Raw genomic sequence first — 22,496 nt, 5'->3', positions numbered from 1 at the left:
CACCTGCGATCCGTCCCACCTATTCAAACACAAAAAAGCAACAACTCTGGGATTCTTCGTCGGTCGTAACGCACCAATACCGACTCGAGGGACAAAATCTCGCTCAATAATGCAATACCGAGGGTATAATTTCGGTGGAAACAACACGGATTCCCGAGTCGTGACTGCTGAAGTGAGTCATGTGCGTGTTGGCTGCGTCAGGAGAGGCAGTCACTGTGCAGTGCAGACGGTGGGGGAGAATCGTGACTGACTAGATTGCAAGTGAAACGACCACCCCAATAAAAGAAGAAAAAATAATCCTCACCCTGTGAGGGGGGTGGGCAAACAAAGATGGGGGAATTGTGGGAGGAAAAGGGGTAAGGGGTCCTGGGTGGGCTTTACATTAACCATTTCGCTCGCCCTCCCCATCTCCCCCATTCAGCCTCAAATATCCCCTTTCTCCCCCAAGCTTGTTTTTGGTGTGAGCCCTGCTGCTTGTTGGCATGGCTGGCAGCCTACTTGAATGCAGACGAGTTTCATCAGCGATAGTGGGGCAGTGTAGATGGAGAGAGAAGGAGAGACAGAGATAAAGACCAGGATGAGGAAAAGGAGGGGAGGAGGCGGGTGTTAGTTTGGGATCAAACCTGATACAAACAGGGAGGGGGGAGCAGAGTGAAGGGTTCCGGGTCCAAATCGTGACCCGATCTCCACCTCGGTACAGTAACTTGCTGTTCCCTTTAGGGGCTGTTGAGGGTTGTTTAGGGAGCACTGGGGGTGGAGGAATTGCAGCGGCACTTGAAAAACTAATGGAGCAGTTGCAAATGTGCTAACTTAAACAAAGCCCACAAACAAAACCCATTAAAGATGGTTTGAACTCTGTGTGAGAATGAGTGGCTTACGGTCGCGATCAACTCTTAAATTCTGGATGCGATGTTCGGGGACGTGTTGTACGTTTGCCAAGTTATTCACTGTTGCTGTATGAGCTGTGGACTCTTGCAGTGCATCGCGGCGGTGATGTGTTTTATTATGATGCTTTGTTCCAACCTCAGTAACGCTGTAAACGACTGAACCAAATACGTCCGGACTTGCAGCTCGGAGACCCCCGTGTCCTTTTTGCAGTGGTATCCTCCGGTGAACCCTATAGGTGACCATGAGTCGCCTCAGATGCGTCTTGCTATGTTGTGATTCAAAGCGGAGCGCCATAGAAATCATCTTACTTGGTCGACACCCAGTTGTTATCAATTATTTCCATAATTGCTTGTTTGGATTTCCTAGAATTTGGTGTAGCGTGTTGCTGGCTCGTGAGGAAAGGAAAGGAAAGGAAAGGAAAGGAAAGGAAAGGAAAGGAAAGGAAAGGGGGTACTTGTGATGAGGTGGAAATAGCTCACTCTTGCTGTCACATATTCTATTATTATCATTATCAATACAACATTTTGCTGTCTCTTATCACGATATAAAGACTCCAATGTGTCAGTTTTGCAGCTTCAGGCGCTAAACGAAAAAAAATAAATGCGGAAAAAATAAAATACTATTCATAGTTCCATCAAACATATCCCTATATCAATGCATACATCTTAAGTATACTCTTTCTGGTATGGATCACAATTTGGTTAGCCGTCTTTTTTTTTCTTTTCGTTTTTTTTAACCTTTTTTTCAAAAAGGGGGGTCCCTATATGAGCGATACACCGATTGGTTGATGACGAGGTTTGGTTTGCTCCAATAAGATCCCTCCCTGCTCTCTATTTATTGCCAGCATTTTACAGCCTTGCTCCCTCCTCACCGAGAGCTCTGGAGCGGCTGCAGACAGCCAGCGCTTTACTACAGGGGGACACACCACGGAGCAGAGAATATAATACAGAGGGAGAGAGAGCGCTGACAACAAAACGCATCGATGCACAGCTCCCAGTGATCACACGGGCCTTGCACATCCTGGCGTTTGGATGAGAAAAAAAGAGATAAGCAAGGAGAGGGAAATATGCGGGAGAGTCAGAGTAGGGGAGGAAGGGGAGAGGAGAAGGGATGGTTGAGGGAGGAGAAACGAGAGGGGAGATAGAGGAGAATTTAAACTGGAGAAGGAGTGGGGAATAAGAGCGCAAGGACCTTGGACAGCTCTCAGTTGCAGCAGCAGCAAGACACCCCTCTTCTTTTCCTTTTGGTCTTTCTTCTATGTGTTCTCTCCTCTTCCTAGTGTGAGTGTATGTTGGAGGAACACACTTGCCTCGGATTGCCGAAGGCTGGAGATATAATGACCGAGCCGGGATGGGAGATAAATTCACGGAAGCGAAAAGAGAGCAGGCTACCCGGGTGTCACGGAGTCTCCGTCGGACGGCAGCAGCAGCAGCAACAGCAGATAATGTCCTTCACGAATCTTTTTGCGGTCTGGGCTTGCTGTTCATAACTATTAATCTGGGAAGCCCTTACCCCAAAAAGCATTTGCGGAGGGCGCAATCGCCGTGTCGAGACATCGACAAACACAAGACGGCTCCACTCGTGGAATTTTACCGTCTTAATGTTTTTGTTTTTTTAAAGACTTCTCTCTTTTTTCAGCTCGAATTTTCCTTTTGCATAATTTTTGTCCTTATTTATTCTCGTTATTTTCGTGGCAGTGACGTTTTTGTCGTAGTTGTTTTTTGCAGCTCTACGTGTGTCAACTCACCCCCCAACCCACCACCACCACCCCCCACCCCCAAGTCTCAACAGTTTTCTTCTTTGTTAGACATTGTGGCAAAGCTCTGCAGCCACGTCGCAGCCAAGTTTTGCTGAAACTCCTGCGGTCTTCAGTGTCCACGAGAACACTGTTTGGGTGGTATCTGTCAACAAGCATGTCGTTGGACCCTAAACTTTGGGCCGTGTAACATTAAGTCATTTTTTTTCAACCAAACACACCCCTTACTCCTCAACCCCCTAACTAAGTGACAGCAGGGCCCAACAGAGCAGAGTGCAAACACAGGGAGACCCTTGCAAGTTGCACGTGGAGGGTCGTGTGTGTCTATGTTTTGGAGGGTGGGGTGCCACTTTCCTTTACGCCCCCCCCCCACCCCCCCTTCAAAAAAATTGTGGGAAACATGCAAATACACTCGCTCGCACACAAATACACATACCTGTAAGTAAAGTGAGTGCAGTGCATAATGCAAGGGATTCCCCAATAAGACCACCAACATGGGGAGAAGCCCAAATTGGCAGAGGGAGAGGAATAAGGAGCAGCTGCAGTTCCTTCTTCATACACTGACGCTGTAGTTATTACCTTGTGTGTGCCCGTGTCTGTCTGTGTGTGAGTGCAGCCACTGTGCGAGCATCTAGGCAGACCTTCCCTGAACACACACTCTGTAAACGCACACGTGTCTCCCTCCCGGTTTTGTGAATAGCAGTTAAGCCACTTCAAGCATCACCCACCACTGTTCCCTGTCAACGTTAAATAGCATACAGAGTCCCGAGCACGGCCCTATACAGCTTGACCCTCAGATTAAAAAAAAAAGTAAATATATAAAAGAATAAAACAACAATGAAATATCATTCACCTCCAAAAAATTCTACAGCTTAATAACCCGATCAATACGCACTCAAGTGATTCAGCAGTGCAAATCTCAGGCTTCTAAAGCTACTTGGGAAGTCTGAATGACGTGTGCACGCAAAGTCCTCACACCGATCAAAACAAAAGCCGGAGACGAACGTTCACCATCTCAACAGACAGAGTAAAATGAACAAAAGAAGATACCATTCAGTTTAGACCAGAGAAGAAGGACACGTGCAACTTTACATTCAGTCTCTTCTTTACTGTCCCGTTACTGTTGAATTAGGTATTGCAGTACAAAATCACGTAGCAGAAGAATCATTATGAAGAAGTATAGATCTGCTCATAAATTATATGAATTATTGTGAGATAATATCACCCCTTTACGCTGCGTGACCCGCAAGTTACAGAAGGCGGGACACTTTGCAAGGCAGTAAACTATCATGTGCGGAAAAGTGTACGCCGGAGAACAGAAAGATATCAGAAGTAACAACAACTTACTTTTGTCTTTTTGGCCGTAGCGGTGAAATAGTTAAACTCGTACAAAAAAAACAAACAAACAAACAAAAACAAACAGTCCCTGATACACTACAAGGAAGGTAACTGATCAAGTAAAGAAAAGAAAAAAAAGGCTGAAACTCCCAGCAGGTGTGTCTGTAGTTTCCAATAGTGACATTCGCCCAACTCCAGAGCAGACCCCAGACCCGATGGGGCCCTTTTGGACTAGAAAATGTTGCGCCGACGACGCATTTTCAGGAGCGCGCTTTGTTCCTCTGTGGCTACCTCAAGCAGGTTAACTAAAATGTCTGAAGCGTAAATTAGAGCAGGGCTCATGTACGTTAATGAATTCGAACAATATTGAGCAACACGACATCACACAAATATATTAAGTGTTTCATCATCAAGAAAACCGTTTGACCTCTGACCCATCTTCCTTTTCTCTGCGTCTTTGGCAACAAAAACGACAAAAGACACAGTCGTGTACGAGATGCATGATGTTGGCTCCATGTAACTTTTCGTGTGCAGACGTGACTAACAGTAATCATAGTTGTACCATTTACATGTAGCGCAATTGTCCTGTTTGAAAGTGTGGATTTCTGTCAGTTTTGCGCGTAAAAACAAACGCGCAAAATCCGTGGGGCCGTCTCTAAACCAAAGGCTGAAGGTCTCCCCTCAACCCTCCGCGCATCTCTCAGCTATCTGTGTAGGCCTGCATGCGCGACTTCATGCACAGTTACCATGCTTTTCTCTTTGTTTTGCAGGAAAGGACAGTAACATAAAAAACACGAGTTAAGATGAAAACGAGGTGACTCGCGTGGACCCCGCTGCTGCGGCTCCTGCAGTTGGAGCCCCCCCCAGCTGTGCGGCGGAGAGGAAAGGTAACCCACGTTTTGGACGTTTGCACCAAGGAGCGTCTGAAAGAGACACCGAGAGACCTTCCTCCCCCTTATTCTTCTTCCTCCTCTAGTCTTCATCCAGAAAAAGGTAATTGCACGGGCTGAGATGTGTTCGAGAATGACGTCAACCCCAAATCACCCTTTAAATTGTGTTTTGCGTAAGGCTCGTAATTACTGCTCGGTGCATGCGAGCTGGAGTTGTGACTGCAGAGGATCTTGCTCGGCTGTCTTTTCATCCCTCCCTCTCTTGTATTTCAACTTCTTAATGTGTTTTAAATCATCTGCAAAAGCCATTGAGTCACCTATATATTTAGTACCTTTGAGAATCAAGCGTGCTTTTTGTCAGGTTGCCTGAAGCCTTTAAAGAAATTATACTGAAAAGTAGCAGTTATTTCAATATTTATGTCCTGTCATGATTCAAACCAGTGTCAATTTTAAATTTGTTGCGATACACCCCCCCCCGGTTAAGTCGTGTCTTTTCGTTGTCCTGTTTCCTCTTTTCTCTATTTTTTCTAACCTTTTGGCAGAGATCTAATATTGTTATTCTAATGAGTCACATCAGGATATTCTGCCTGCATCTTTAGCTTCAGCGTTCAAACTATGTGATGAGCAGTAATTGTGAACGTGTATTGCTGGCATTTGAACAGCTGCGTGTGTGTACTTTATGTATCTAGTTCTTTGTCATGGGTTCTTGAATTGAAGGTCTCTCATATCACAGACACTTTAGATTTACTTGCTGTTGTAAATATCGCGTGAAGAAAAGCCATGACCTGGTGGATAATTTATAAAAAAAAAACTAAAAAGTCTGTACATTGTTTTTGATTTTTAGTGATCAGTTTACACTGTAAATCAGATAGTTGGATGACATGCTTATATCTGCCATGATAAAACATCATGGCAGATATAATCATGTTGATGGGTCCTGACTTAGGTTGGCAATTGTGTCAATGAGCTCACTTTTAACTGTAGGCTGCTGGAAACATTACATGACAGCTGTTTTATAGAAAGCCATTGATGGTGCTGCACTGCTCTGCGTCTGTGATAAGGAATGGAATAAGTCCATAATCATATCCTAAGAAAAGCAGGAATCTGGATGGTTATATTTAAGTAGGTGTGTATATGTATGTGTGTGCATGAGTAAATTAAAACGCCAATGCAAAACTACATTTCTCCATTTTTCTTGTAAAGTAGTCATGTGGAGCTGTTCATAAAAGCATACAGAAATGTGAATTTTCCAACACGCAGTCTAATGAAAGTAGTTGTAAAATTGCACAGAAGTCAATCATTTTCTTGTGTTCACAAAATTGTACTGGCCAAAGTTTTTTTCTTATTGTCGTCATGGTGCAGTTGTTAACAATGTAGTCCAAGTTAATTCAAAGGGTCAGTTTACGCAAACCATCCTCTTGTGTCCTGCAGTAGATGAGATATTTTCCATCCAATTTTCAAGATTTCTTCAACTGCTATTTTTTGACCTTCACTGTAATACGTTGTAGTTTAATGGAATAATTCAAAACTGCAATCCAAAGAATGTACTGTTACACCAGCAGAGCGTATTGAGAGTATCGCTGGCACACAAACACCAACTCTTTGAAGATATCTGGTTGGTAAATTTCTAAATGTGCTTTTGCTGTTATGTGACCCCTGCCCAATTTCATTCACCTGTGGTTTGCTTTTGAGTGGTGGCAGAAATGTCTGATACAAATCCTACAAGCAGGACAAATACACCCAAACTTTGTGTGTGGCTCATTTTATATTTGTGTAATTTCTGATTGATTATTGGTTTTATAGAAATTATTCTTTACTGGTTGAGTGGTGTATAGCTTACTGTGGTGGTAGGCACAGTGTGTGGTGCTAAAGTGACGGTTTCGTCATGGTGAACTGAATCGCTTCATTGTACATCCTTGCATGTGATGCTGACGCTGTGACTTTCCTCTTTTACCTGAGCACAGAGTAATGTTTCAAACACCAAATCACCATGAGTCGAGAGCAGGCACAAAATAGTGGGGATGAAAAACGACCACTGTGAAGCTTTTGGCTGTTTCAACTTACATGAATTAAACATGACATCTTGACCAAGTCCATGCTAAACACACTCTGCTTAAATGATATACCCATCATTTTATGGTCTACACACCTTCACCCACAAAGAAAAGAAAGCATCTGTGTCCAGACGTCAGCCTTCCTGCATATATTAAATCACAGCATGTTCTTAAATATCCACTGACAATCGTTGGTCTTGTTTGACACGAGGTACCAGTGAAAAGCAAGATATAGGAAGATCACATCATGGTTAAAACGGAGACCAAGAGGCTTTGAAGACATGGGTACCAAAAAAAGAGAGAAATATGATCAATGATAACAAAATGCATATAGTAAATGATTAATTATTGTTATAAAAAATAGATCTTTTTTTCTTCATGCATTAATCTTTCAGGATTATCCCAAGGAGAGCACCATACGTTCAGTTTCAGCTTTGAAATGTGTGGCTTTGCAGTGATATATGCATCTGCACTTTATTGTAAACTACATGACATTTCCAGCCAAAAAACTTGTTTGACTTATTCATTCAAGTATCTTCCACAGACTTGTCACAGGTGACATTTATTTAAAGTATACCGCTGTGAACAGTAGAAATGTAAAATCTACACACAAATGATAAACACAGATCGGTGCTACTCTCTTTTGTTTTCATAACTTTTTTCTCTTGTTGTGAAACTCACATTTGTTTTGCTCTTCAAAAAAAGTTTAAAAAATGCAATATGTCCACTTTTTATTTGTCAAATCTATTTTATTCACAAGCACAAAAAATGACAGTGCAGTGGCTCAGTCCACCTCAAGAAAAAGTCCCAACCAAAACCTATATGAATTACTGGTAAAATAAGAATAGTCTGTGCTACGCAAGACTTACATATAATTTTCCTCTGCAGCAAAGAACACCATATTTGCACTGAATAACATGTTCTGTCTGTAGAAGAGTACGGTCACTGTTCTTTACTTTCAGTCAACCCAGGATGCTGCCAGAAATAATCAAACAGATGTATCTCAATCTAATACTGAAAATGGTAAAAAAAACAATTAATTTCTCTTTGCTATTTAGTTCCCCAAATTAGGTACAAAGAATACTTGGTTCTTTTTTTTGGGCAGAAAATTATGAATTGGGGTTCAATCTTTGTAGTAATGTAACAATTTTAAGCTATTATTCAATCATCCGTCAGCTGCACACACTTTATCACTGAAGCTTGTGGGGCTCTAGTTTATCCCAGTTGAGAGACCAGTGAGCGAAAGGGAGGTTACACCCTGGAGTGGTTTCTAGTCCAGCATGGAGCTTAAACAAAAATAAACTCACATCCACACCTACAGACAATGCAGATTACAAGTTAGGTTCAATGTGCGTGTCTTTGAGTTGTGGGAAGAAGAAAACCCACATTGACAAAGAGAAGGCTGACTAGCAGGTTCAAACCCCAATTTTTCTCGCTATGTATCCACCACAATGCCCTTCTTCATGTAGCTACAATAATATATTGTAAGCAAGTTCAAATAGAACAGAAAAAATTGTGTCCATTTCACTTTGTTTACACATCTATCCACCATCACCTCCTCCTCTCAGTATGTATGTTTTTTTTTTCCTCTGTAACATACTCGGTTGCTTTCCTCAATTGGTCCTTCCTTAATTACGACATCTGCAAGGTGTCTTTTTGGGATTTGTCATTTGAGTTTAAGATTGGGCAAAAAGCACAGTAGCAAGTGATGGCTCCAAGTGAAATGACATCTGTCCCAAGTGAGAGCCTAGAAAGTTTTTCAAAACCACAACAAGCTAGGTGACTAATTCAGTTCTCACTTTCCTCTTGATGTCTTATGTGTCTTGTCTCTTGCCTCTTGTCTTATGTCTCTTGATGTCTGTTGCCTTAGTGTTTACCATCGATGCACACTCCAGCCAAAGTTAATAACTTTTTCACCTATTTCATCATGATCAGTTACAAATTAAAACTTGCCCCTATTGGTAGGATAATAATAATCCTTGAGGTATGCCTTGACCTTAACTGGTCTGCCTGTGGTACACTTAACTCATAATTCACACAGCATGCCAGGACAAAAACCATTCCATGATATTCAACTAAGTTTTTGTAAACCTCCTAAACAAACTCTGACAAGGCTTACAATAAATAATAGAAAGAAATTTTTGCTTCTTGTACGTTTGGACAAGAAAATATTTGACCTTCTTTGGAGCAGTGTTGTATAAAGTACTGAAATCTCACACTCAAGTAAAAGTATAGGTACCCCTCCAAAATATGACTTTGGTAAAAGTCAAAGTCACTGACTGAAATGTTACTTGAGTTAAAGTCTTAAAGTATCCGAAACGTCTTGTACTTAAGTATGAGAATTACTGTAAAAATAGATGTACTTAAGTAATGTAATGAAAAGTATAAGTAAAAAGTAAACAAGGCAAATGCAGTTTGAATGACATTTTTTATATTTTGTTCAACTTTGAAGGTCAAATACACTTAAAATCTACACACAACCAAGTTGTGTCCAACCAAGTTAGACCAGGTTTAGACAGAAAATACAAACTTTGTGAACCTTTAAATTTTTCTTCTTCAAGTAAGGTCACTGCTGAATAATGAGGCGTACAGTACACCATTAAGAAAAAAATGAAACAAAAGAGGCTGCTGTTATTGCCATCATTATAAACAAAATTTAAAGAAAAAAATAGGAGAAAACTGAAGTTTATCTGCCATCTGAAGAGGGAGTCCAGTTTGAAACCCCTTTTGTAAACCTTTCTAAAAAATAAATAAAATAACTCAGTACAGAAAATGCGGCCAACATCACCAAGAAAAAAAGCTGTTACGATTACTGTACTTCACAAGCTATAGGAGGTGCACACACAACCGGTCATTATACAAAAGAAAAAAGAATTGGGAGGGAACTGCAGCTTATCTGGCATCTGAAGAGGAAGACCTTTTTTGTAAAACTACCTTAAAACCTAAAAAAGGGGAGTTTCTGTAAGATAGAATTTCCACGTCTTTGGGCAGGCATAACATGTATGGGGTCAAAACACTGTTGCGTTTTTTTCCCTCTCTCTTGCTCTTTTTTTTTGTAACTAGTAACTAAACCGAACAATGACAATGTATTGGAGTAAAAGTATGCAATTAAGTTCGGAAATATAGTGAAGTAAAAGTGAAAGTTGTCAAAAAATTTTAAACTCGAGGAAAGTACAAAGTATTCCAAAATATACTTAAGTACAGTAGTGAAGTATTTTTACTTCGTTAGCACTGCTTTGAAATAACTACAGATCATGTTGAAATACTTGATGAGCATGAGAATTTATTTTACAGAAATATCCTTGATTGTCTGATCCTTCTTCGAAAATTTAAGTACGTCCAGTGGCAAGTTTTATGCCAGTAAACAGAATATACCCACTTATTTTCAGTCAGGATTTAGTATTCCCAGTATGTGCATCTGTTTAGCAGTATGCTGCAATTTGAATTTTTTATATAGATTGGGGAAGGTATGAACCGCCCTGCTCTGCCTCGTCGCCTTCATTGGATCAGTGGCTTATGTTTACACACGATACATGTTTATCAGTTAGATAGGGTGAGGGAATCACAGGCAGAAGGGGCCGTGCTTCATGCTTGGTCACCAGCCACTTAATTTCTTTTTCTTTTTCTCACATAATAACACAATAGAATATAGCCTTTGTCTCTGACATTGGCAGTGGTGGACAAAATACTCAACTCAAAGTATTGATACTCATGGTCAAATCTTACTCAACTACAAGTAAAAGTTGCTTGGTCAAAATTTTACTCAAGTTAAAGTACTGAAGTACTTACTTTTAAAAATACTTAAGTATAAAAAAGTACAAAGTGCATTTTCTAATATCAGTACATTGCTGTATTGTTTTCTGAGTGCTTCTACAGAACCATGTAACTCTCTGAAACCACCTGATGATGTACTGACATGTAGACTTTTTGTACCACTCTGCTACAAAAAGTCTATACTACCTGTAAAAACTTAAAAATAAAAGTGTAAAAATATTTTTATAAAACAATTTATTTAAAACATCCCCACCCAAAAAACAGGACCCACCCCCCCCCCCACACACACACACACATATTTACTATGGAGTAGAAGTTTACTGTTGAGTCCATTACTGCAAACAAACTACAACTCTGCTTTGATGAAGATCTTCAGTTCACAAAACACTCTTGTAGTCTCGGCAGAAAGTAGCCTTGCAGCCAAGTCCAGTTTTCTGCTGAGACTCCACATTTTTTTTACTCCACTCTGGTGTGGCCAATTGCATTTTAGGAAAGAAAAACAGCAACAGTGGATTACAAAGCCTAAAAGGAACGAGTAACGACAAGCTTCCTAGATATGTAGTGGAGCTGAAAGTACAATATTTGTCTTTGAAATGTAGTGGAGTTAAAGTCATAAATTTCCAAAAAACCCCAAATACTTTACTAAGTAAAGTACAGATACTCAAAAAAGATACAGATATTGTCCACCACTGGACATTGGCATAATGAAAATGTTGGACTGCTCATCCATGCAAAGCTCCTTCAGTTGCAAGATGTTTGAAGGTTTTTGTGACATTTTGTAAATCAAAAAATCTGTAAAGATGCTGCAAGTCACTCAAAAAACACTCTCAATGCTACTGCTAATCAAATGCTCCATGAGACAGTTTGCAAAGACGCTATTGTCCTATAAACCTGCAAGGTGAGAAAATAGTTTTCCAATTTCTATTGAATGGATGGATGTGTGGATGGAATAAGGATTAGTCAACTCAGAGTGTATATCTATATCACTGTCTCACCCTGTAGTCTGTGGGCCAGTATCAGTGGCAAAATGTGTGCCTTTTTGTGTCTAATGATAATTTCATGATGATGAATACTCCTTGAAATCAAGCAGCAGAAGTTCAGTGACAGTGTGTAACCACTACTTGCCTTTTTTTCTGCTTGAAATAGTCCGGCAGAATTGTCTAAAAAGTCAAAGCAGCGATGAATATACTCACTTCTTTAGACACAACTACACTACCAAGTTCTCCCAACTGGCTTCAGATGTTTTAGCACAAATTACATCTTGTATCATTTGAAAAATGATTCAACAGTCTCTTACTCTGGCTCGATAAAATGTTCGGACCCCCTTCTCCAAGCAAAGCTTCCTCATTTGCAAGATGTTAGTTTGGTGGTTTTCTTATATGTACTGTATTTCCTGGTGGATTGGCTTGTTTGCTGATCATCATTATCAGTTGATTGCTCCTCTTTCAATTCAACTTCAACTGTTGAAGAGATGGCCTCACATTGTCTTAAATCCCTCTTTGACATGATGCAGAATTTATAGTCTAATTAATGCCTATAAGCTGCACTGTCCCCGAGCCAGTGAAGCAACCCCAAAATAGAACATTTCCACCACCATGCTTCACAACTGCTGTGAGGTAAAGATGTTTTTGCTTTGCACCAAACTTGTCTTTTATTTTCGCCAAACAACTATATCTTTGATATGTCTTTCAAAGTGTGTCATTACCAAAGCCTGGTCTTTGCCTATGCCATCGGTGGGTCCCTCTGGGTAATTTGGCTTCGTCCCACCATCCAAAACTGGCGATTCTAATTTGGCCCTTGGATTGAGAGTGAGTGTGCATGGTTGTCTGCCTCATTTCACTCTGTGTTGTCGCTGTGATTGACTGGCGATCCATCCAGGGTGTACTCCAACTTTTGCCCGATTGCAGCTGAGATGAGCTTCAGCTCTCTGCAACCCTACATTGGATAAAGCGGGTATAGAAAATGGATGGATGGATGATGATGTATCACACTTAATAGTAAAGAGAACAGCAGGTCCTACATGCATAAATACAACCTTTTGTACCTGTCTCTCCACAAGAATGACTGCTTACAACTAAGGGAAAGATGGATTTAGCCAAATACAAGGAAACCTTCAAAGACTTGCTTTAGTGTGCAGAAACCTTAGACTTGGTGATGGTTTACCTTTCCACACAACAGCAAACCCAAGCATGCAACTCTGGAGCGGCTTCAGTTCAAGTCTCTGTCTGTACGTTAGTGGTCCAACCAAAGCCCAATCTTGAATCCCATACACCATATAGACGCAGCTGGGGTCAGTTCATGAATGCTTACTCCAAAGTTGTTTAAAAAAAATGTAAAATGTTCTGCACACTTAAATAAATGACAGGTCAATCAGAGAAAAAGAGTTAAAAGAGCTTCCAGCACACTGTCTTGCTTACTGATGTGTCTTTATTTTCTAATAATTTGGCCAGTCCAACCTTCATCAGATATATCATTAATGCATGCCTCCATTCGGTGTGACTGAGGGGATCTGTCACAAAGAATGAGAGAAATTGCCTAAAGCCAGGAGTGTAAAAATTGTAGACACTTAACCAAGAAGACTAAAAAGCTGTAACAGCTTCCAAATGAACTTCTACAATGTTTTAATGTAAGGTTCTGATTACTCTTGTAGCTGGATAGATATTTCTGCTCTGATTTCAGTCTTTTTGTGGAAATCAGATCATTTTCTGGCATATCAGTTAATATGTGAAATAAGAGTGAATTAAGATTAGTGAACTGATGATTTGTTGAGGTGTGAGGTAATCATATGATTCCGTTGTGAGTTGATCACAAGGTCATAATTCATGATATCAACTGCATCAATTCATGCATTAAACCATCATGAGCCACGAATTAACTAAGGATTGTTAAAGTGTATGATTTGCGTCCTTGATATAAAAATGTTAACTGATGACACATTTATTTTTTTTCTCCAACTCTCCAACACAATATCCATTCATAAAACTTAAAGCATTAGTTAAAGGGCTTTTTATGTTTTCAGGTATTCGTGGGGCTCAGGGAAAGATCCTTGTGATTGGTTTCATTGAAGCTTGAGATATCTAGTGATCATCACAATGTAGTTAGTAGCACCACTTTGTAAGAAACGTGATTGCTAAGACTGCTGATGTAATCAAACTTCTGCGAAGATCTGCTGAAGATCTGTTAAAATGGCCTTAAAGGGTATTCATGATTAAGAAAATCTAAACTGTTTCAAAACCACATTGGTTTTAGTTGATTGTCTTCAGTGTAGCACCTCTGGCTCCATTTCAGCCTTTCTACCAGCTCTCTTTACTTATTTTATTGTTTTCCAAAAGCAGGGCAGCATGGCACGATAGAAACCTGTGCAACTAAAGGCAAAATTTCAGAGTACCAGCTTTTTATTCAACATGTGCTCAGTTCAGATTCCAAACGTACAAGGCTGTTGCAGCCACCTTTGATGACTTCTGGCTTTTTTTTTCTTCTTATGTGCGTGGAACATGTTTGCACATTGTTGAAACATGTTCTTGAGTTGAAGCAGATGTTTTCACAAAATACACAAAGAATTATGCTGTTTGAGTGGGATTTGTTGGCACATCTTTTCTGAGGTTGACTCCATGTGTTAGGTTTGTAACTGTTCTGGAAATATTTCATCTGATCCTCATACTTACCGGCTCCCCCATTAAACTGTTGGACTGAAAATCTGCTTCTCAGCAGGTTTACTTTTCTTGAATTAGATGAGGTGCTGATGTCGGCCTGTCAGCATTTAGTCGTGAAATTCATTCAGTTTCACTAATTAAACTGAGGTTGAAACTAAACAGTATTTACTTTCAAGCTCAATCTCTGGATGAGTTGATAAATATTTGTATTTGTATACAGTCTATGTACAGTAGATAGAATATTTTACTTTGATGTGGATGTTAAAAGTTTTAGTTTGGAGAGAAAAATATAAAATCACCTTTTAATTTGCAAAACTGAGTAACAAAGAAAGGCATTAAAAGGAGGATTCCTTTTAAAATAAGAAGCAAAACTCCAGATCATGATGAAGTTTTCATTTTAGTTTCTGGTTTGAGAAGTGCGTGCGTACAAATGAAGACTGATAAGTCCAAGACAACAGGAATAACTAAGAAATTAGTTCTTAATGCAATTGGTTTTTCCCTATTAAATCAGAGAATGAGTACTTTGAAAATTGGAGGAGGATGAGCTCTGCAGTGAAGCATTTTAGTCACAGAGCTTGACATTTTTTCATGGGTCAGACCTCGACCAAACGTGGGCCAATTTTAGATTTTTGTCCGTCACACAAAGTAACACACTGGATGTGACACTCCTTTTTTTTCTTTGTCTCCATAAAGAAACACAGAATCATTTGTTTGTTCTCCCAAAAGGTTTAAAAAACATCCATAATGTTATATTTTCAAAAGCTCAAACTAAAATGATGGTGGAAAGTAAGGCAACAGAAAAAAAAAAAATCATCCCAAGAACCTGTACACAGATTGTTGAAAGGCAACCATGAAATGGGTGAACATTTACATGCATCTTAATGTTTGGTCTTTTTAGCACAACAAACCATATAATCTACAGGATACCAGCAATCAATACTGAGTTCAATTAACTGGCAGTAAAGAGGGGCTACAGAAACTGTGCAACCCTTTTGCGACAAATGTATAGATAAAAAAATTCAGACTCATCTGTTATGAAGATAACATATATTTGTATCTTGATAATTTGGGGTGTTTTGTCACATCTGAGCCATTAACCAGATGTGTTCATAAACGGTGTAGAGATCAAACCTAATAAAACTTAGTTGATACATAATTTTGTTCTTTCTTAAATGTAACTAGTCTTTTTTTTTCTAGCATTGCATTTCACTGTATATAATGTTATAAAGACGAGAATTTTGCAGTGGGAGATGCGGTGGTTTTCTTTAATGGGAAACTCTCTAGGGACAACTCAAAATTAGATTTTTTAAATATATGCATCTTCTTATAGTGTTTGTAGTCTTTTTGGACTTTTGTCCTTTGGAATACTTTTGTCTCCTTCACTCAGTTTCTGGAGGTCTTGATGTCATGGTGTTGGCAACCAGATGGTACTTTCTCTCTCTTGCTCAGCACTTGAATGGGGAGGAGAAGTGTGATTGTGTGCGAGACTGTGTGTGTGCAGTGAAGGGAGTGCATTGTCACCGCCACACTCCTGGTCGTGACTCACGGCGCACAATGCTTTTCGCTCCTCTCCGGAGCCCTTTTTTTATTTTTAGCTGAGCAATGTTTTATACAGTCGAGCTGTAGGCCTGCACACAAGATGAAACGCACACATGCAGAGGAACATATGTAATGAAGAACGTACTTCTGGATATACAGACACTGTAGATTGTAAACTGTAAACAGTACTTTTTCTTTTCTTTTATTTTATCAGCGATCAGTCAAAATCTATGACTGAGAGGTCTCATTTGTCACATTGTGTTCAATACGTGTAGCTGCAGCTTGTACAGACTTTGTCTTTGCGCTGATAACTGACAAGCTCTGCATTTGTAAATTATTTCAGGATTAGAACAGAAACTGTGGTGTCATTACACCAGATAATATTTTATCAGCGATCAGTCATACTCTATGACTGAGAGGTCTAGTTTGTCACATTGTGTTCGATACGTGTAGCTGCAGCTTGTACAGACTTTGTCTTTGCACTGATAACTGACAAGCTCAGCCTTTGCAAATCATTTCAGGATTAGAACAGAAACTGTGGTGTCATTACACCAGATAATATTTGTTGATGAAGACATTGAATTTCTTCATTATTGTTTAGATATATGTTATCATGTTCATGTTTCCCTAATTATCCAGTTTAAACTTCAGGTTTATGTACAGACTCACTATCAAGTTCACTGGCCTTGAATGTTTGATAGGAGCCAATATATAAACAGAATCTTTTAATTCCATATCCCCACACAATAGCTATATGACAAAATGATGCCCAAGTCAGCTTAGACACAGTTAGAAAAACTTCAGGTTAGTCATGATGGATGAATTATTGTTACAGTCTGACTCTTAAGTTTTCAGTGTTTAGATTGGTTATCATTAGTGGTTACAATTTGTTCCTCTTTACACAAGCCCACCTCACTGAGGTTCAGTTTATGATGGATCTCCCAAACTAATTCATGCTACACCAGCAACAATGATACAGTATCATGCCCCACACAGCAGTATTTTTTTAACACAACAGCAGGACAAGGCAATGTTGGTCACCTTGATGAGAAGGTGGAGACTTCTTTCTAAAACGCCACATTTTGATCATCCATTGCAGTGTTTCCTGTAACGTCACAATAAAAGCTACCTCTTGCTTTTTCAGTTGAACGTTTTTTAATGAAACTGTGATGCATTAATAATATGAACAGTATGGTAAATAGAAACCAATTAAGATTAAATAAATAAAAGTGAAAAGAACAGCTCTGATGTAGATTAAAGAAGGGCAATTTAGACTAACTTCACTTAGTAACATGTATCCTTTAATTCGCTACGTACGCCTTGTGAGTTGCCTCTCCTCCGGGCTCCCTATTTATCCTCATTTCTCATATCTCTCAGGGGCCTGAGGTGAGGATTGACGGGGGAAATCCTGACTGACTGAAGCCCAGCTGATGAGTTCCCTTCCTCTTTTACATCCAAATTTCTGCTCTGCTATTTCTCCACCCTGGACACCTGCTTTTCTTTTCCCCGCTCCCTTTTGTTATTCCTCTCTCCAACCTGTGCATCTCCTTCTCCTCATCATCCTCCCATCGCTACATGCTGCAGGTTTAAGGTACATCCACACTTCCCCACCTGAAGCACTCACTTAGGTGTGTGCATGTGATGCGTGTGAATAAAGGGCCTGCATCATTCTTAATGATGATAGCATCTGGTTTGACCTCAGCAAGACAATTCCAGTGACTTATCGAAATCCAACATTTAACGTTTTTTCTTTGAACTAAATGTGCCACAAATACAAACAGGAGACACAAAGACAGAACTTTATCAAGCTCCATTTTTAAAAACGTGAAACCTCCCCTCATTAAGATTTACCTCATTAAACTATAATCCAGCAGCTCTGCAACAACAGTTACTTTTTCAATGCTCACGTTGTTATATTACGGATAAGTACGTTCAATCGTTCTTTTACTGCTGAGGTCATGGTTAAAAGTGGTTATCGACTCAATTACATCATATTCAGAGTTGTTTCTAATTCTAAGTCATTTCTATATACTTACTTTGTCCAGGCAAGTCCGGTTATAATGCTGGACAGTTCAACTGCACCACCACAAACTATTACCTCAGAGCTAAGGCATAATGCCGGTTTAGTCTAATTTTCTTGTATCCAGAAGGCATTTTTGAATATAAAAACTTTGACATGACACATATCTTTTTTCTATTTAGTATTCTAACTTATACTTGATAAAATTGATGTGCTTAGGAATTCATAAACACATACCACATACATATCTATGCATGCATGGGGAGTTGTGTGTAGGTGTATAATATACTGACTGATTTTAATGCATTCAAATAATTTTAGGAATTCTGTGTAATTTATGTACACTTGACTATTTTATTCTCCAGATGCTAGAGAGGAAAATTTCCTAAAATTAGAGCTTCCAGCTTTGGAGCAAGAACTAAGCAAGAACACCCAATGCTCTTTATTTCAGCTTCTCAGATCTGAACAAGTAATTGTTTTCTATAACACACACAATAAAGTATTCAATGTATCTCAGGTTTGTTCAACATATGTGAAATCTCTTTATTTTTCTTTTTACGTTTAGCTCAGTTGTTTGGACATGTCTCAGTGCGTCTTAGTTTACCAGATAAAGATTAAACCACTCAAAATGATTGAGTTGGGCTGCTGAACCATGCTAATTTTTCTTTGTCCCTTTTCAAACAGTTATGTTGTATCATCATGATGAGAAATTTAAAAAAAAAAGCAAAGAAACAAAAAACATTTTTTTTCACCTAAAAAGAGCATCTTGTTTAAACTATAAGAACTATTTAGATTTGTGAATGCTTTGTCTCATCAACTCCAGCAACATGATTGCCTTTATTTTGGGTCATTACTAAATAAAAAGCAACACCTTACTGTGACGAAGACATTGAAAATAAGAGACTTGACGTTAGAAGTGCTATAGAAGGATTTTTATATTTTCGTTTTATGCTTTTTTCACAGGTGCATACAATTTAAAAGCCCTGTAGTGGTCCAAGAACGAGAATATATTTTTTTACCATGCAGGTATGACACATATGTATACAACATGAAGTATATAAGTAGTAATAGTCAGAGTAAGGAAAATTCAGGTTCCTTTAAAGCTACTTTAATAGATCCTGTGCCGCCATTTAGAAATAGTGTGAATAAATGCATATAAAGTGCTTTGAAACATTGCTGTAGATTCTGGTTTTGGGAGTTTTATTCCATATCATTTTTACTGGACAACAAAAAAAAAGTTTTTAATGAATGGATCCAATAGTGAACGGAGCTGTTCATTATTTCTACTGACAGTTGAACAGTTTTATATAAAAAAACAACTTTTATAAAAAAAAAAAAAAAAAAACTCAAATAAGGAGAAACTGAATATTATCTAGATTGAAAAAAATGGACTGGCATCCTATTTTTGAAATTCAGGCACTCAGCATTAACCAGACTCTATGTAAACTTAGAATATCTCAGAATATCTACAAAATCCAAATGACTGCAAAAAAAAAGAAACAAAAAAGCATGTAGCTAATTGAAGCAGAGCATTTATTTGTTCTGCAAAATTAGTTGACATTAAGCTAGATTTGAGCATGATAAGTGTCCTCTCTAAAAAGAAAGCTATATGGTACAAGCTAGTCTCCAGAAAAGGAAAAATTTCTAAAATGTCTAAAAAATATCTCCAAAAGTCAATGAAAAAAATAAAAAAATTTAATTAGTTAATTTTAATGGTCACCTTGCTTGAACAGACACATGTTCAAAGACAACTGTAAACGTTTCTGTCATTGTTTGTCTCACTCCCAACTTTTTCTCAAGTTTGTTGCTGGCATCAGATTTTGAATTTGTTTATGTTTACTAGATACAATGAAGACGGTCAGGGAAAACACTGAAAATAGTTCCTGTGGACTTGTGTCTGTTAAATAAACGTTCAACTAACATATATTACAGATTTAATTTTACATTATATTTTAGAAGGGTTTCCATCTTTGCTGGAAATGAGTGTTAGTGGAAATCCTTTGTTACATTCTGGCTACAGAAGTCTAGAAGTCTGGCTATTTCTGATTTCAACTGTAGTATAGTGTAAATGTGCTAAGTTGCTTTTTTCCAGCCATTGAGTTCAGTTGATTGATGTAGTTTAGATTAATTACATACTCTGATTGCAGGAGACAGTTCCTGTTTCATAAAAAGCTTTCTATGTCCAATGAAGTCTGCTGACCACATAAAACTGTTTTGGATTCAGCTGTCTGTTTTGAAAACTGCGTTTTTTCCCTTTCCATGCAAGCAATATGAGCAAAACCAGAAATGTTTTTGTTGTTGTTTTTTGATTCATTAGTTTATCAGTCTTATGTAGTGTTTTAGTTGCCATAATAACCATCCAGCTGTTACAGCTGCCTTAATGTTTTCATTTATAGTGGAAGAGACACTTCTTATAGATTTCTTCAGGCAATCATGTAACCTCACAATTAAAAAGTACAGTTAGTTTTTCAAAGCCCTTTGTATAGTAGTTGGATTTCTTTGAATTTTATGGTATCATAGTTGAAAAGAACAACTGGACTCTATACACACGGTCTGTAATGCTTCCATGTTTTATGGCTTTAGGTTTCCAATTGAACACAAATATGTTCCGGATTGAACTGCCTGTCATTCAATATAAAGATTCACATTTTAGAGTGTGGTTGTGCAGAGTTTCATAATTTCATATCACACTGTGGAAGTCATATATCATATGTCTTCAGTTTTGGTTGGAGGATTAAGTGAACTTATGTGTTCCTTATGTGTACCCACCTGTGTTGTTGACATTTAGAGGTTGTCCATCAAAACATCTGGTGACCTCTGATTATTTGAAAGGTGTCATTTCTTGTCTGTTAATTATCTGGTGCAGAATGTGACCCAAACCTTTGTGCTATTAAGTCAAACACCAGTTGCATCATTCACTGAACAAACTCAAGTTTAGGAATATGATTGGTATTACAGTCCCTAAGTCTCTCCACAAAGCATAACTATTACATATACCTGTTTATTTAATCTTTTTCATAAGGTGGTTTATATTCAGCAATGGTTGTAAGTCTTAGTCTCAAATTCTTAGGGTAGCATTTTCTAAAATGTATTCATTCCTATCTACGCCATTGACGATAAATGTGCATGTGTGTGAACCAACTCTGTTTCTAAAATTGATCTAAAGTTAGCACAACCTCCTAGCACAAAATCTCGCCTTCAAAAATGTCAGAATTCGAACTTTCCATCACTGAACTTGACATCTTCAGTAACAAACACGTAATAGTGTGCAAATAACTTTTCTTCATGTTTTGAAAAATGACTAACCAAAACTACTTTTAATGGCTTTGGATTATGATCAGCGGAAAAATGCAAATAATGCATAAAGTCTTTAGTTCACCACACGTTTATGTTAAAAATATTACAAATTGAGTCTTAGATATTTGCTATTTATCTTAACTCTGGAACAACAAAGAACAACAAAACAACTAATTTGTGAGTAACTGTAAGCATATGTTTAAAGATTCATCTTTAGATATAGGTTTGAACTCAGGCAGGGATCATTCATTTTTATGTTTTCGTAAAGGGCAGACATCAGTATTTTACAGCATGAAAAGCATATTCACCTGTTTTGGTTCTGTATTGCTAAGTTATGCTGCAAAATATACTGTTTGGTGTAGGTGGCTCATTTCTGTAAGGAAGTATGGTACTGGGTGTCCGTAGTGCGTGTGCTACTAGACACAGTTTAGATTGAAAGTTTCTGTCCTTTGTCAAACAGTTCTGAAGCAGACTCAATCCTCTTGGTTATGGCACCATCTCCGGACCAAAAAACAGACAGTATGTGTCTCTGAATCTGGCCCATTTTTGGGTGAATAACTAAAGACAACCTTGTGTCCAATGGGTAGTGATGGAAAATGTTTCAGGAAAGGGAGAAGGACAGGGTGAAGGGGGTAATTCTATGGCCCCTGACGTTGCAAACAAAGGCTCAGGCACACAAATGAACGCACGTGACACATATACACATGCAAAAGCACACAGCAGTGCATGTCCGGACGTCAGAGGTATTGTGAAGGCAGTCTCTGTTTTTTTTAGACGCAGGTGAATAATGCATAACAACATACAGTCTTTTTAAATGTGACACACACACACAAACAATAAATATCCATCCATTCATCCATTTTCTATACCCGCTTATTCCGTCAGTCGGGTCGCAGGGGGGCTGGAGCCTATCCCAGCAGTCATCGGGCGAGAGGCGGGGTACACCCTGGACAGGTCGCCAGTCCATCACAGGGCCACACAGAGACAAACAACCACACACTCACTCCTAGGGACAATTTAGAGACACCAATTGACCTAACGTGCATGTTTTTGGACAGTAGGAGGAAGCTGGAGTACCCGGAGAGAACCCACGCATACACGGGGAGAACATGCAAACTCCACACAGAAAGGCCCCAGCCGGGAGTTGAACCTGGAACCCCCTTTTCTGTGAGGTGACAGTGCTAACCAACACACCACCGTGCAGCCCAATTATAAATATATTCAACACAATTTCTTTCTTTTGCTCTGTCTACACATACACCAGTGGGTTAAATTTTTTCTTTATAT

The 22,496-nt window shown here is 38.9% G+C and overlaps 1 long non-coding RNA gene across 5 annotated transcripts in view; it reads left to right on the top strand.

Annotated features, from left to right (window-relative positions):
• LOC142384759 (uncharacterized) overlaps nucleotides 1–22,496 on the top strand; it is a 45,477-nt gene that overhangs the window by 5,520 nt on the left and 17,461 nt on the right. For all 5 annotated transcript variants that reach the window (XR_012770110.1, XR_012770107.1, XR_012770111.1 and 2 more), the window contains 2 exons: nucleotides 4,753–4,975; nucleotides 17,270–17,483. This is a non-coding gene — a long non-coding RNA (uncharacterized LOC142384759). The remainder of the gene's footprint in view (nucleotides 1–4,752; nucleotides 4,976–17,269; nucleotides 17,484–22,496) is intronic.

This window comes from Odontesthes bonariensis, chromosome 7 (assembly GCF_027942865.1).
Source record: "Odontesthes bonariensis isolate fOdoBon6 chromosome 7, fOdoBon6.hap1, whole genome shotgun sequence".
Taxonomy (NCBI): domain Eukaryota; kingdom Metazoa; phylum Chordata; class Actinopteri; order Atheriniformes; family Atherinopsidae; genus Odontesthes; species Odontesthes bonariensis.
Note: the sequence above shows the minus strand (reverse complement) of the source record. Positions and strands in the feature narration are given on the sequence as shown.